We start from the raw sequence: 14,575 nt of genomic DNA on the forward strand, positions 1-14,575 counted from the left end.
CAGCGTCTGTCAGAAAGGGCCCTACGCAGGTAACAAAACAAAGACTAAGAGACACGTAGACTTGTCTCTTATATACACAGTCCCTAGCCCCTTAAGCTAACCTACCACAACTAAATGCCTAAGCAGGTCTTAACCCCCCAAAAGCCCTTTAAAGATGTGAGGATCAGCCAAAATGTCCTCACTTTGCCAAAATGTCCTCACTCCTTATGGTTTTTATTGTTGGTCCTCACATAGCACAAATACAAGAACACACACATACACTGACTTACATTAATTTCCTTGAATGAGACTTACTCTAACTTTAACCATTAAACTTATCTTTAATGGTTAACTTTAAAAACATGTCTTCACCTTACATGTAGTCATTTATATTATGGGAACTTGGTTTTTATCGCCATAATGGGACTGTATAAACACATTTACGTCCCCACAACACGAGGAATACCAGGTACACACACACACACACACACACACGCACACACAGCAGGTGAGACAGAGCACAGCAGTGTCACTGTGTGTGCATCTCTATGATGACAGATGGATAACAGCAGCCTTTAATCGAGCGTATATCAAATAATAAGCCTGTAAAACTGTAAAACAACTTTATCATGTTATTTATGAGCCTCAGTCTGACCACGAGAACAGCATTCTGTATCTCACTGGGCACAACAGAGAGTCTGTGCCGGGTACAATGCTGCCACCTATGCGCGCCAAGGAGCGGTGCGTCGGGATGATCCACTGTAACGCAGTTATGCAGCCAGGGGGCGCACTCCTGTCGCTCAACTCTCTCTCTCTCTCTCTCTCTCTCTCTCCCCATCAGAGGGATGCCGGAGTCAAACCGCAGCTCGGCTCCCATTCATGCTGAGCGCTGCTCTCCTGTGCGCACGGATCTGCAGAGCTGAGCTTTGGAACCGGTGCCATCGCTGGCGTCTGACTGAGGAACCCGCCGGGAATGACAATGTCTCCTGCTGCAACTCTTCCATCCTAATAAAGAAAGAAACAGGACGTACGCCAAGGACGCTTTGGTCAGTAAGTACCGCCAAACTTTTTGTGGTTCTTCATCATCTCTCTGCTCAGCTTGGAGCTGTTATCCCCCCCCACACACATCCAACATCCTACATGTTGATGACATTCCTCTCCCTCCTCGACCCTTCCTCTCTCCTTGTTCTCCCTCGTACCCTCCGCGGACGCCCGTCTCCTTCCCTCGCTCCGAACAGGACATGGACCAATCAAGTGCTGCGGGAGATTAACAGGTTTCGTATTGTGTCATATTTTGCGCTTCACGTGCACACAATCAGACGCGCGCAGAGGTTGCGGATCAAAGTGTATGAGCGTTACTTCTAGTGTTGGAACTGGTCGAGTTGTGCTAAAGCTGAACATTTGCTTCACTTCATTGGTAAGGAACTGCGGATTTGTTCTTTTTTTGGATGTCAGTGAGCGCTGCTGGTGTGTGAAATGTTTTATGTTCCTCATGTTTGTGTCAGATCACTAGAGTTTTCACAGAGGCTGTCGCTATAATGATAATAATAATACTAATAATAACGCTGAGCATCACGCACTCACGAGCTCTCATAAGGACATTGCTGCAGTTTAGCATTCATAGACACAGTTGTGTTTTAATCTCATGAGTGCCATCTGGGCACGAGTAAGTTGGAAAACACAGTTTGCGTCCACTGTGCGCGTGCATGCATGTCAGCTAGTGTGTGTGTGTGTGTGTGTGTGTAAAGTCTTATATTTATGTGTGCGCGCGCGAGGCTTGCACGTTGCGCAGTCACTTTGAAGTCGCATCAACGTGCTCTGACAGTTTTGTGTCACCTTATGAATTTTATTTTGACTTGGAATGCGTCGGTGAGGTGAGGCAGGCGGTGCCAAACGTGTATGTGTGTGTATATATATATATATATATATATATATATATATATATATATATATATATATATAAAAATACATCTCTTCAGTGTGTGTGTGAAGAAGAGAGAATGTGTGTGTGTTTCCCTCTCATCTCCTTTCCTCTCCCTTCTTATCTCACTCAGGGGTGAACTTGTGAGAAAGTGTGTGTGTGTGTGTGTGTGTGTGTGATGGTGTGGGAGCTCTGGAGGAGATGTCTGGGGGAAGAAAGACTTTCTTTCCCCTCTCCTTTTAACTGTGCATGTGTGTCATGATGATGTTCCTGTGCTGGGACGCGTTGATAAGACAGAGACCCTCTACATCACCTCCAATTTGCTGGCCAGGCGTGACATCCAAAGTGACTGCCTGCATGGTTACGGTGACATAATAACTGTGGAACACATTGCTTCCCATTATAATCCGCAAACACACTGCGTCTCTCAGAGGTTCTCGCCCGAAATTTGCCATAATCGGACTGCGATGAAGACAGCGGTGCTTCATGTGCCTTGAGCCGCCTGCAACCTAATTACCTGGTGTATTCTTGGGAGTCTTTTATTATTCATTTGTTCATAGAGAAGCTCATCCTTTCCCTCCGCACTTTGCAGCCACCTTTCTGTGCATCATAGATATTCTGTGAGTGCTGTCACCAATAATTCCCCCTCATATCTAAAGGATGACACTTTTCCTGTGATTCAAGTGTCGGCCGTGCAGTCACACACTTTAAGGCAAAATGTATGACTAATATTATTTTTGAGGGAGCTGTTTATGGTCCTGCAGGGGGATGTGTTGCAGTGTCTGAAGGTTGTCTGAAGTAGTTTTATGTGACCATGTAGGATTAACCTGCAATTTTTTAAATCAATTTATCAACATGTAGAATCATTTCAACGTGAACCGATGATGGAGTTACTTCACAGTACGTTTTCATAAGGGTTTTTTTTATGTGAATGGCCCCTTTCTGTGTTCATGTATGAATCCCTGTTTCTCGCTCTTGACCAAGTCTGTTGTTGTGGCACTCACTGAGTTTATGAGCCACATTATAAGTGAGAGTGGACTCAGCAGGCTCACCGCCTTGTCCAGTGGGGAAGCCATTGTGTTTGGATGAAGGCACCAATCATCTCAGGGAGTGAGTGAATGTGCGTGCGTGTGTGTGTGAGTATGTGCTTGTGCCGTGTCTGCGCTGTCAGACCTCAGTGGCTCAGACCCCAGCTGAGACCAGAGCACCAGACGATCGACAGTGCACCCTGCGGTCCGTCTGGATCGAGCAGCCACATACCGCAAATGCTAGTCATAAATAATCCAGGGAGGAGCAGTGCGATATAAAATGACAATAAAACAGATCAGTTTAGCTCCTTTTTTTTAACTGTTTCAGTTTGTGGAATGCCCCCGAGGAAGGACGCCCTGTCACGGACATGAATTATGTAGCTGCAGGTTTTAATTCAGCGTGGCTTCATTGAAATCTAAATTAAAATCAGGCACAGGAGTCACAACCCTGCAGTGCTAAGTCCACGCTCTAAGCTGTGAGCAGAAGATGGTCAAACCACCATGTAAGCAGACTGAGTCATACTGTACAACACTTTATTGTAGTGTTGTACAGTATGATGTAAGTTATTATTTAAATTCCAAAGCTGAAGGTCTTGCTGGATATTTCCCTGTCAGTCTCACCCATAACAATAGTCCAGCATTTACAGAGAGGATCATTGTGGAGATTAGATAGACACTTGTGTGCTGTCACTGTCCCTTAAATCTACCAGAACAAGCCTATGTTAATGATCATGGTCAAGGTCTGAACGTCTAAAAGACCATGATTTTCATATCAGATTTGAACTGGATGGATACATGACGGCAGAAACTGAACATGCAGCATGGACTATTATATGGGAGATGAACCAATTTGTCTTGTTTATTCCTGATCAGCCACAGAAAGTGTTCTCGGCTCGTCATTCGAGAGAGAGAGCAAGAGAGGGGCGATGGCGCTTTTAAGTTCCCACCATCTTTTTGATGCCGCCTCCGCAGTGAAAGGCCACAGCAGATCAAACAGGGCAAGGTGGATTGAAATCATTTCTGATGTAAGTGGGAGAGAAGATGCGATGCTGCACAGATGTGACGGGTAGCTGCAAGACAAAGGTGGCAGCCGCTTTTACACGCTTGCCGCGTCGCGAACACTTGCTTTCAATGTTTGGAAATAGGACTTGCAAGAAGCTTAATTATCCTTTGCAACCGCGTTTATGATTTTCAAGTGATCTGAGTGGGGGTGTGGGTGGATGGGGCAGTTGTATCCCAATCCTGGTGTAAGCAGGGATAATTCTGCCATTGTTTTGTCAGCAATTAAAATAATTTCAGCAACCCATTTTCTTCTGCTGCTGCTGCAAACCATACAGCTTGTGTTTGTTGTCCCAAATGGCCAATTTCTGCATTTATGTTCTGCACTGTCTGAACAGTTGAGGCAGCAGTAATGAGCGCGTGAACATACTGCATGTGGGTATTTGCACGCACGCCCCATATAACAATATGCAACTGAACAAAATCACTGAGAATGTGTGCGTTGTCTGTGTGTGTGTGTGTGTGTGTGTGTGTGTGTGTGTGTGTGCGCATTTCCTGTTCCTGCTGCAACATTGGTCCGATGAGCACGTCTCCACATTTCACACACACGCACTCGGACATCCTGCCTTTACTTTCCTCCTCTTCTTGTATATGTTTGGTGCAGGGCCAAGGTCAAAGTTAGAGTGCTTCATTCCTGTTTTTTTTTTTCCCGTACATGGCTTTCAGATGCAGATCTGCCTCGTCTTATCTGTACTCCTCCTCTGGATTGAGTCTTCCCAGGCAGGGATGAGATGTGTGGGGGTGCAGAAATAAGCGCAAGCGAGTCGAGAAAGAAGGACACATCCGTGCAGCGAGACTCTTTTGCGTCATACTCTGTGTACCTATTCTTGAAGATCGATGCGGACTCTCTGATGTTGAATATGTAACGTTCACATATAACCAAATGTCCGATAGTTCACGCAGTGGTGATTCACACGGCTCTGTTTCTCTCAGTTTAGTGGTGTTTAGACCTGGTGTTTAGATCTGGTGTTACCAGGCGACATTCACACGCTGGAAACAGTCATTCATTTCATGTCAAGACAGATGGAGGCAACAACGCCATTGCACTAGTAAAGTGAGACGGCTGCAAACAGGATGAACTGAAGAATGAACACACAAAGACAGAATAATAACATCCGCAGTAACAAAAACACCAAAAGTTTCTCACTGCAAACTTAAACTCTAAATTCTGGACCATGAAGAAGAAGTTAGGCGTCTTCCGTATAATGCCTGTCCAAAAAACCTGTTCTAGTATATGCTGAATAGGTTTCTGAACGTTCTTTTCTGTTGTGTTCATCTAAAGTTCTTCTACAGGGATACAGTGAAAGTCATATATTAAAGTGTGCTCCTTTATAGTCTCAGAGAGAGGAAACTGCTCAACTGTTAGAAAGCCAATATCCAGAAATGGCATATCACAGTGTTGCAAAGCAGATTATTTTAAAAAAAACCTGCATGATGTCTGGTGATTTTTGCACCAAATGACACAAAAGGGACAATAACGTCCACACATTCATTATTAGAAAGTTCAATTTTCTGCAGTGCGTGCGACAGACTTTGAGTTACACTCTCAAACATCTGTCACTTCCTGTGGGGACAGAATTGAACATGGCTGACAGCATCAGGATCGGCAGGATTAGGAGGAGGGGGGGGGGGGGGCACTTTTGTTTTGCAGTGTGAAGATGTGCTGCTATAAAAGTGATTCACTTGACAACTAGAGAAGAGATGCAAAACGAACAGGGGATTTTTTAAGCTCCAAAGTGGGAAAGAAGAGGAATAACTGGTGTCTGTGAAAGTGAGAAGACACCTGAAAGTGGTAATATACAGTATGCTCTGTGATGTTTGCTTGTGGTTCCCTGGAGGAGGGAGAGGAGAAGTGAAGAGATGAAAGGGATTGGAATGATGGAGGGGTGAGCAGATCAAATTGAAAAGGCAACGGCAGATGTTTTATTTCTCTCTAACCCTTCAAACCATTGGGGAGTTGCAAAAATGAAAACGCAATCTCCTAGGATTTATGCATTTCCAGGGAAAATGGAGTTGGGAATGCGGAGTTAAATATTAATTTAGTTTGGTTTAATACTGATTGCTCATCGAAAAGGTACGAAAGAATACGGTGTCATTATAAGGAAAACAGTTGCTGACTCATAATCCTCAACTCATTAAAAGCTATATATTTTTTTCAACAGGAAGTAAAGCCACCATCTGAAATCAGATGTTCTTTGGCAAAAAAATTAAGAAAATATTCACATTTAAGAAGCTTAAACAATCGGAAATCTTGTTTTAATCATGAAAAAAGCTTCGAACCGATGAATCGATTATCAAAATAGTTCATCATCGATTAACTGTTTCAGCTCTAGCGTCCACTAGTCCGAGCCTTTGATCACGCTCTCTCACACCACGCAATCTAATCCAACAAATACTGGAAATGCTTTAAACCAAATGCATGACGTGTTTGTTCTGACCTCTGATGAGCGAGATACATCAGAAATTGAAGAGAAAGAAAATAAGCGCGAAAAGCAACGTGGAGACAGTGGAGAAAACAACTGGAGCAAGGAAGAAGTGAAAAAGAAGAATATAAAGAGGAGCTGGAAGCAGTGAGGCAGAGAGCGAGAGAAAGATGGTTTTCCTGACAATGTGACTCAGATGAGAGGACTCGGAGAACGAGGAGGGGATGGAGGGAAGCAAATATACTAGGTGTTAGAGGTTGTGGACCTAGAATTCTAGTCTTTAGAATTCAAAGCAGTGATGAGAGAGGAATATTGCGAAGAAATGGCTAATAGATATTCAGAGAGACATGGACATGGGAGTTTTTTCCCATGTTTTGTCTGTTGACAATGATCAGCATTATATTCAGTGCGTTTATCTGTCTTTCTTCAAGATTATCACAGTGGCACTCCAGGATAATATCAGTTTATGCTATAGTGCACATAATGATGTGATGCAGTTATTCATATAATAGATGTATTACATCTGCTAATCATGTTCAGTGTTAAGGCTCTGACCTCAGTGCAGCAGGAAGTCAGGAGTGACAGTGGTGACGTCCTTAAAGAGCACGACTGCAACAACAAACGTTAATTATATTCCATGATTTTATAAATACAACACCCAGATTAATTTAATCTGATACGTGCTGGGTATTATCGCTTGTGCATGGTATAATCTCTGCTAATTCAGCACTCAGTAGAAATAGTGTAATGAAGTAACCTCATTATCAAATGTTGGGTGAGAGATGTTTCCACAGAAGCAATCTTCTGGCAATGAAGTTGCAAGATAAAGTGCCTTATAAAGTATGACCTGTTGGTAACCTAAGAATAAAAAAAGTCCTGGGTGTGCAGTAACTTTACTTTCATGGCGGTGCCAAATTCAGGTTTACTCAACTGTTTGGTTCCACCCGCTGTGACGCCACAGCTCAGTAGTGCCTGATTTCCACTGTGGGCTAATACAAAGCTCTCCAGGGGTCCTGTTGCTATTCATATACCACTTTAATAAAAAAAAAGAGGCCAAAACAAACTTAAAAGACAGCATTTGCATAATTATTGTTTCATTACACGGCCAGTAGAAACACTTTGCCATCTGGGGAAAATACAGGGTGAACAGTCGGTGTCATCGATCTTGCACTTCAGACGTTTCTAGAGGGATGCTGACGGGTCCCACTCGGCTTCACTGGGAAGAAACTGCTGTGAAATGACAGGAGTGACGGCACCGAAATGCTGAGTCAGTGAGTGCCGTGTCACTCCCACACTCGTCTCACTCACACAGCACGGCTCATGGACATCGGGGCTCATCTCATTTTATTGAGTGCTTAGTCAGTCTCAGACCTGCGTGTGTGTGTGTGTGTGTGTGTGTGTGTGTGTGGGGGGAGGTGACGGCCAAAGGGTTTGGTCCGTGCGTGTTTGAGAAACGGGACGAGAGAACCGCGTGCGTTGTGTCCTCTATTGTGTCTCCTGCTTCTCATTATGAAAGGAAAGTATAACCCTCCAGGTTCTGGGTTTTGATCAAGGACGCCCCGCCAGTTTTTTGCATCCTTACGCTGGGTTCACATTGGATGTGTGCGCGGTACGTGACCGCTGCGCTGCTGTTCTGCTGTGTCTGACGCAGCTCTGTGCTCACAGGGTGCAAATCTGCTGTGGAGCTTCTTCTATGTTTTACATACAGTAGGGTTTGCCTTTGAACATCATAAAAAACATTCTTTTGAACCCTCCAAACATTTATCTGTACTCAACTAAATGCTCGGTAAGAAGCTGTACATCCATTGGTGCTACAAATATTTGTGTTATTTTTGACATAAGAGATAGATATAGACTTTGATAATGTGGTAAAAGATCATGTTGCTGTGAGAGGTGCGTGGCTGGGCAGTTGTGTCTCACACAGGCAGTATTGATGCTCTGATCAATTGATTGATCAATCGATGTGTGCCTAGTGTAAAGCAAGATTATCCACACGCACCCAGTGTCTTAGGGTCTGTTCCCACATCTGAACATGCTTGAAAAACACCTAGAAGAAGCCAATGGTGTTAATTGAAACAGTACTTAAGTATCAGAAAATTACTTTTGATAATTAAGTACAGTAATGGCGCATTTCCACCGGCTCTACTCGCCTCGCCTCGGCACAGCACGATAAAGTTGCATCTCCACTACAAAAAAGTACCTACTTAACGTGGGCGGAGTCATCACTGCACGGCTGAGTGTCACTTTAAAAGACTCCTGTTAAATATAGAGGTTTCGCTGGTAGTTGTTGGAGATTAACCCACGTTGTTAGGATTGTTAAGTAGTTTTAAGTGATCTACAGTTTGGCGCCGTTCGGCTTGATTTGTGTGTGGGAGGTCTCTTCCTGTGACGGGACTGTGAGCGGCCGGCAGTCTGACCAATCATCGCATAGTACCTGCTTAAGCACGCTTGGAACCTCGCCGGAGCAGGTACTAAAAATAGTACCTGGTACCAGGTACAAGGCCAGTGGAAACGCTACTTAAACCGTGGCGAGGCAAGTAGAGCCGGTGGAAATGCGCCATATATGTCAGGTACTTTAAGACTTTTACTCAAGTAATATTCTAAAAGGTGACTTTAACTTCTACCAAAGTAATTTTCTGGTAAGATACTTGTACCTTTGCTCAAGTATCGCTTTCAAGTACTTTATACAAGACTGGTCCCAACAGATGGACGCCATGACTTTGTCATTTTCAAGCAACATCTAAAGCTTCTGGTGCAGACAGATAAGTGTTTTCACATTCAGATGAAGTAGAGTAAACATGCGCTGCTCAAAGGTACCAGGTTTTTTGCTTTGTTGTGATGGATGAATGTCTTGCTTGAGTTGAGAAATGAGCTTTCTCCACTCAGTTTTAGCGCCAAGAGAGAAGTCCTTCCAATCCTTTTCTCTTTCTGTTCTTCCTTCTTTGTCTTCATACAAGGATTCTGCCAGCTTCAAATTCCCTCGTGCTCCGTCTGAAAGAAGTCTATGGTTGATAAGACACAGTAACAGTGTAACGTTGATCGTGGATGTTTTCCACTTTCTCACAACAAAGTAAACCACAGGGTCAAAAAACATCCATCCGAGGCATCTTGTGGTTTGCTGTTTGAAAGCAGCAGATCTCAGACGTCTCTCCTGGCCTTTGAAATCGCCCCGTGTATAGCTACCTTTATGTGGTGGTGATGGATGGGAAGCCTTTTTAAGGCAATGCGGCTGGACACTTTTAGCTTTTAACAGATATGTGGGGTTGCAAATGGTCTAAAATTGGAGAGAAAATGTTGAGTTTGGTGAAAGCAACAGTGACACAAGCAGAGGAGGCGCCTTTGTCTAGTGAGATGAATTTACTCAATAACCTCAGCCTAATGGGGCTGTCTATTATTTTCTCTTCTTGTGCCTATTTCCATTTCTCTCCTTTTCCTTTCTCTGTGGCTTAGGTATTGTGTGCTGTTATTTTGTGTGTCTCTCCACATCTCTTTATTCTCCGTCGGCCTCGCTCGCTCTTATTCTCTTTGTCATGCATCCTGGAAATTCACTGGGCTTTGAAAAAGAGAAAATAATTATTCTGTTTTAAATGCAACAGCAGAAACAATATCTATCGTTTTTTTGTTTTTTTTTCAATTTTGCTATTTCTCACCTTGCATCAGTAGGTACATTAGTCCACTTTAGACATTTAAAGACAACACGCTGTGATGTTTTAACAACCAAACTCTTTTATTGCCTACAATGTTAGACCACACGCTATCAATTTGCTTTGCATGTAAGGAAAACAAGGTTTTTATCACCTTCCTATTGTTTCTGTGTTTTTTTTCCTTGAAGACGTACATTTGGCCTTTTAGCCGCAGTACCGTTGTCTCATTAACGTTTGTCCTGGTCCTTACGCACAGCCCTCTTGCACAGCACCACTATATTGTCTTATAGCATATTTAGTACAGAATATATCCTCTCTGCTCTCATATATTCTTCGATATTCTCAGTTTGTATTTTCCATTATCACATCCCTGCGTAATCTTGACATTTCAGTCCAGGTTTAGTCTGAAACTCCCTTAAACCACCGTTGTGCTCCTCTCACTTCAACGCTGTCTTCCATTCATACTTGTCATCTGCTTTTCCACTGTAGTTCCCATGTTTGACTGTTGTATTTCTCCCTCCTTCCCTCAGTCTGACAAGTATTGTTGGTTTTAAAGATCTCAGCAGACTGACTAGAGGAGGCTTTGCTGCAGGCAGCTCCTTCTCCCTAATGAGAGAAATGGAGCCATTCACTGCACACACACACACACACTTCCACGGTTTGTGCTTGTGAGTGTGTGTTTGCATGTGTGTATGCAGTGGGAGTGTTTGAGTGTTTATGCGTGTGGTTTTGTGAAACGGCTTGTGTGAAATATTATGTGTGTGTGTGTGTTTGAGTCAGCATGTTTTTGTGTGTAGCTATGGGGTTTGTTTTTCAGCAATTGTGTGTGTGTGTGTGTGTTTCATGTCACACACACTTTGAATTCTTTCCTCTTGTGAAACCGAGGAAACTGAGCAGTTTTGCGGGGCTGTTGAACACAACATTTCATTTTTCCAGTGTGTGCTGATGTACTTGACTGGCTCCTCTGTGTACAGGGAATTCAACTCCATTGTTTCTTCCTCTGTCGTATTCCATTATTAACTCAGTCCATCCATACCTGCACTGGAGTGTGCCTTTGTGTGTATGGTGCAGTGTTGCAGATGCCTGTAAAGTGTTAGTTATTCCTCTCTAAATAACTGATAAATAATTTAGTTTTAAACCCCAACAAGAAGTATATGTGATTTAACTGACGCGTTTGGCACATTTTAACATTTCAAAACCATGTTTGTAACACTCTGTGAGCTTTAACAGCTCTATTTTAAACAATCCTGTTACCACATTTGTCTTTTGTCATCTCTCTATTGTGTGTTTATCACACTCACTGACTCACAATGACTGGTATCACGTGATGACAAGAAGATAAACCCTAGATCCGGGTCATTGAAACTCAACTCAATAAAGACAAATGTTTCAATTTGACCCTCATTAAAAATAGATACATTTGCCTCCTTACATTTTCCCTTAATCTAAGGGGAAAAAAAAGCAGTTTCAGTTTCTTCCTGGTCTCTCCAGATGTCGGCGTACATTAGTTGTGACGAGTCTATTCCACATGTGTGACGTTTTGCCACAGCTGCCCTGCGGATGGTTCTAGGAGAGAGAGAGAGAGAAGCATGAAAGAGTGTGAATAGACCATAAAGCTCTGCCACTCCAAAGGGATTAGAAGGGGTTAAACAGCGGGGCGCGATGAAGACTGGCATTCTCTGTCACATGCTGGAATGTGTGTGTGTGTGTGTGTGTGAGAGAGAGAGAGAGATGTACAATAAATACTATGACCTATACCAACCACACCGTCATGCTTGTAGTCTGTGCATTTGTGCTTCTGGCTGTGTGTGTGTGTGTGTGTGTGTGTCTGTGCATGTATAAGCCTTTGAAGAAGTGTGTGTGTGTGTGTGTGTGTGTGCATCTGTTTGTGAGTGACCTATAACTACCATGGGGCAGCCAGACAGTTCCAGAGCTGAGCAGCAGGGGATTACAGATAGGTTTTTCTCTGCATGCTGATGCTCGGGACCGGGGAAAAGGAAACTGTTGCATGGAGAGAAATACAGAGTGGGAGAGAGGAGAAGTGTGTTTGTTTGAGGAATTGCTGCTTGTGGTGCTATTTAAGAGTGACTTAGTGGCTGGTAGGACTGCAACGTCCTGCAGGAATATAGAGCAAATCCTCAGTTCATCATCAGAACTTGGAGCGTGAGTGTTGTTGTGGCAGTGGAATATTTTTTTGTTCCTTGAGAAAAAAGATCCAGTGAACATCCTTGCATCGTAAATTAAACGCCTGGATATCTTTGCTTTTCTTGCGTTGGGACCGGTTTACCTCCACTGGAAGCCACTGGGATCCAGTGATTGTTATTCCAGGTGAGGAATTTATTTCCTCCCCTCCCTGAAAATGTGACACAAGTATGATATTTGCCGATTAATTCTATTTTTATGTGGCTCAGGAGGTGGATTGTCTTCTAACCCGAAGGCTGAATGCTGATTTGTCGTTGGGCAAGGCACTAAACCCTAAAGTGCACCATATGTAGATGGACCTGTTATAGATATTGACAGTCATGACATTCAGTCGCTGTAAATTGACTGTATACAGAAATCTGTTGTGCAAAATACTTATTGCCGAAAGAAAGATAAAATTCACTTCTCCTCTTCATGGTTGAGAAATTCTCTCTGGAAGTGAACGACTGAGACGGGGATGACCTGCTCGGCTGCAGCTAGAAGACTGAGGTCATGTTACGTGTGTTGAATACAGACTTGAGTTTTGCAGCTATACCAATGCAGCACTGATGCCCCTTCTTTTTCTCTGAATTCCTAGATATCATAAGTCATAGAGTTGCAACTTTTCTCCCAAAAATGAAGTTTGAATGATAACGGCCTATCAGGTTAAGGTATTCAGACATTTCCCCCACCAACATTACGTCACGTGAGGTTGAACACTTGTTGTGTTGCCTCCTCGGCTGCCTCACTTGAGTGGCGCTAACAGCTACACCATTGATTGTCTTTGCAGATTTGTTCAGCACTCTATTTAAGATGAAGACTCTAACATACTTCCACGTGCCGCTTTTCACATGCTTTGCTGTCGTGACTGTCGTCTCAGGATGACGGTTACGCTCGGTGTCCTCCATTTTCACAGCAAAACAAAGTAAAATCACTGTGTTAATTGGCTCCAATTAGATTTTAGGGTCTCAAGTTTGAACTCCCCCCCCCCAAGTTATCCAGGTTCCTTTTTTTTCCCCCCCAAGTACCAGATGTCCCACAATGACCAAGTGATGAAAGTTCTCTCACTTCCATTTAAGCACTATTGTATTTGACTGCACGGTGCAACATGCAGAACTCCTCAACACTGAGGATTCCAAACCCCTTCCCTTGTGTCCGTCCCCATCCCTCCAGTTTTTGGCGGCCCAGTTTGGGTTCTGGAAATAATTACCGTGCCAGACAGACACAATCAGATAAGGCTGTTGCTGCTGCTGCTGCTGCTGCAGCGACTGCACAGGGTTCACGGGTAAGGGTGAGAGGTCACATTCCTCCCCCTCTGATTAGAGCCACTCTTCACACTGTTACACTGTAAACTGTCACAGCTGTGGAAGCTTCTGCGTGGTGCAGTCCAACAATGGCTTTAATAAGATCTAAGAGTCATATTAAAGTGAGTCACTGCATGGTGAGCATTGTAATCATTGTATATCGGAGACATTTCTGCATTAAACAGAATGAGAGATTATGTCTCACATACTTGGTCCTCGGAGACAAAAGGGCCTTTGGTTTAATCCGTGATGTCATCCTCATACATGTGCACGTCCGTCATGTCTCTCTATCGGAAGACTGCATGGAAAGAGGATTTGAATTTGCTTCATGTGCAGCTGTTGCACCCGGAGTTCCTGTTTTTCGACTGCCACTGTGAACCAAACCAAGCCATGCCAGGCTAATCTTGAACATGCCTAATGGAGCCATGGGTTTTTATGCGTTTGTCCTGGTTCAGTGTTTCTGGCACTTTGTTTCCTGCCTGGAGTCACAGTGCATTTTTTCCACATTTTGCAGGCTGGAAAAAAAAAACCGAGGCACCGGGGGCCAGAGTGAGAGGGTTGTGCGCTCGCACACAAACACGCACGTTCCATCCATTCAAGCCTGAGCTTGACCCGTTTGCATGGACGCATCTGTGTCTCAACTTCAGTGTGTGAGTCACATGCGAGCTAATTGTGCCGTCAGAGAGCAACCCGCGTCTTTACGTTCACAGCTACTGTTGTGTTATTTATACGAAAGTCCATATCAACTATGACATGGTGGAGAGGATTCCTATGCAAAGGCATGGAGGAATATATGAATGATGTTCAAACATCTGGTTCTCTCGCTCTGTGAGTGTGAGTAAGTTGTAGAGCTGAGTGTTGGCCCACTCCCGACGTCCTTTAGGGAAATGAATGAGGCTGATACACTGAGAGGGGCCAGCGGAGCCAGATTAACAGATTTTATCGCAGTAAATGGAACTTGTTTTCACAATCTTTGGAGCTTTCCTTTCTCGTTTTCAGGCACAAAAACACACAGTCATGCAGGAATGATTAGTAT

The 14,575-nt window shown here is 43.8% G+C and overlaps 1 protein-coding gene across 3 annotated transcripts in view; it reads left to right on the top strand.

Annotated features, from left to right (window-relative positions):
- Positions 1 to 837: 837 nt before the first annotated feature.
- Positions 838 to 14,575, top strand: part of LOC131468457 (plexin-A1-like) — a 248,997-nt gene continuing 235,259 nt past the window's right edge. For 2 of the 3 annotated variants that reach the window (XM_058642727.1, XM_058642730.1), the window contains exon 1: positions 838 to 1,029. The gene's annotated coding sequence lies outside the window, so the exon portion shown is untranslated. The remainder of the gene's footprint in view (positions 1,030 to 14,575) is intronic. The other variant, XM_058642728.1, reaches the window with a different exon arrangement.

Source organism: Solea solea, chromosome 11 (genome assembly GCF_958295425.1).
Source record: "Solea solea chromosome 11, fSolSol10.1, whole genome shotgun sequence".
Lineage (NCBI taxonomy): Eukaryota > Metazoa > Chordata > Actinopteri > Pleuronectiformes > Soleidae > Solea > Solea solea.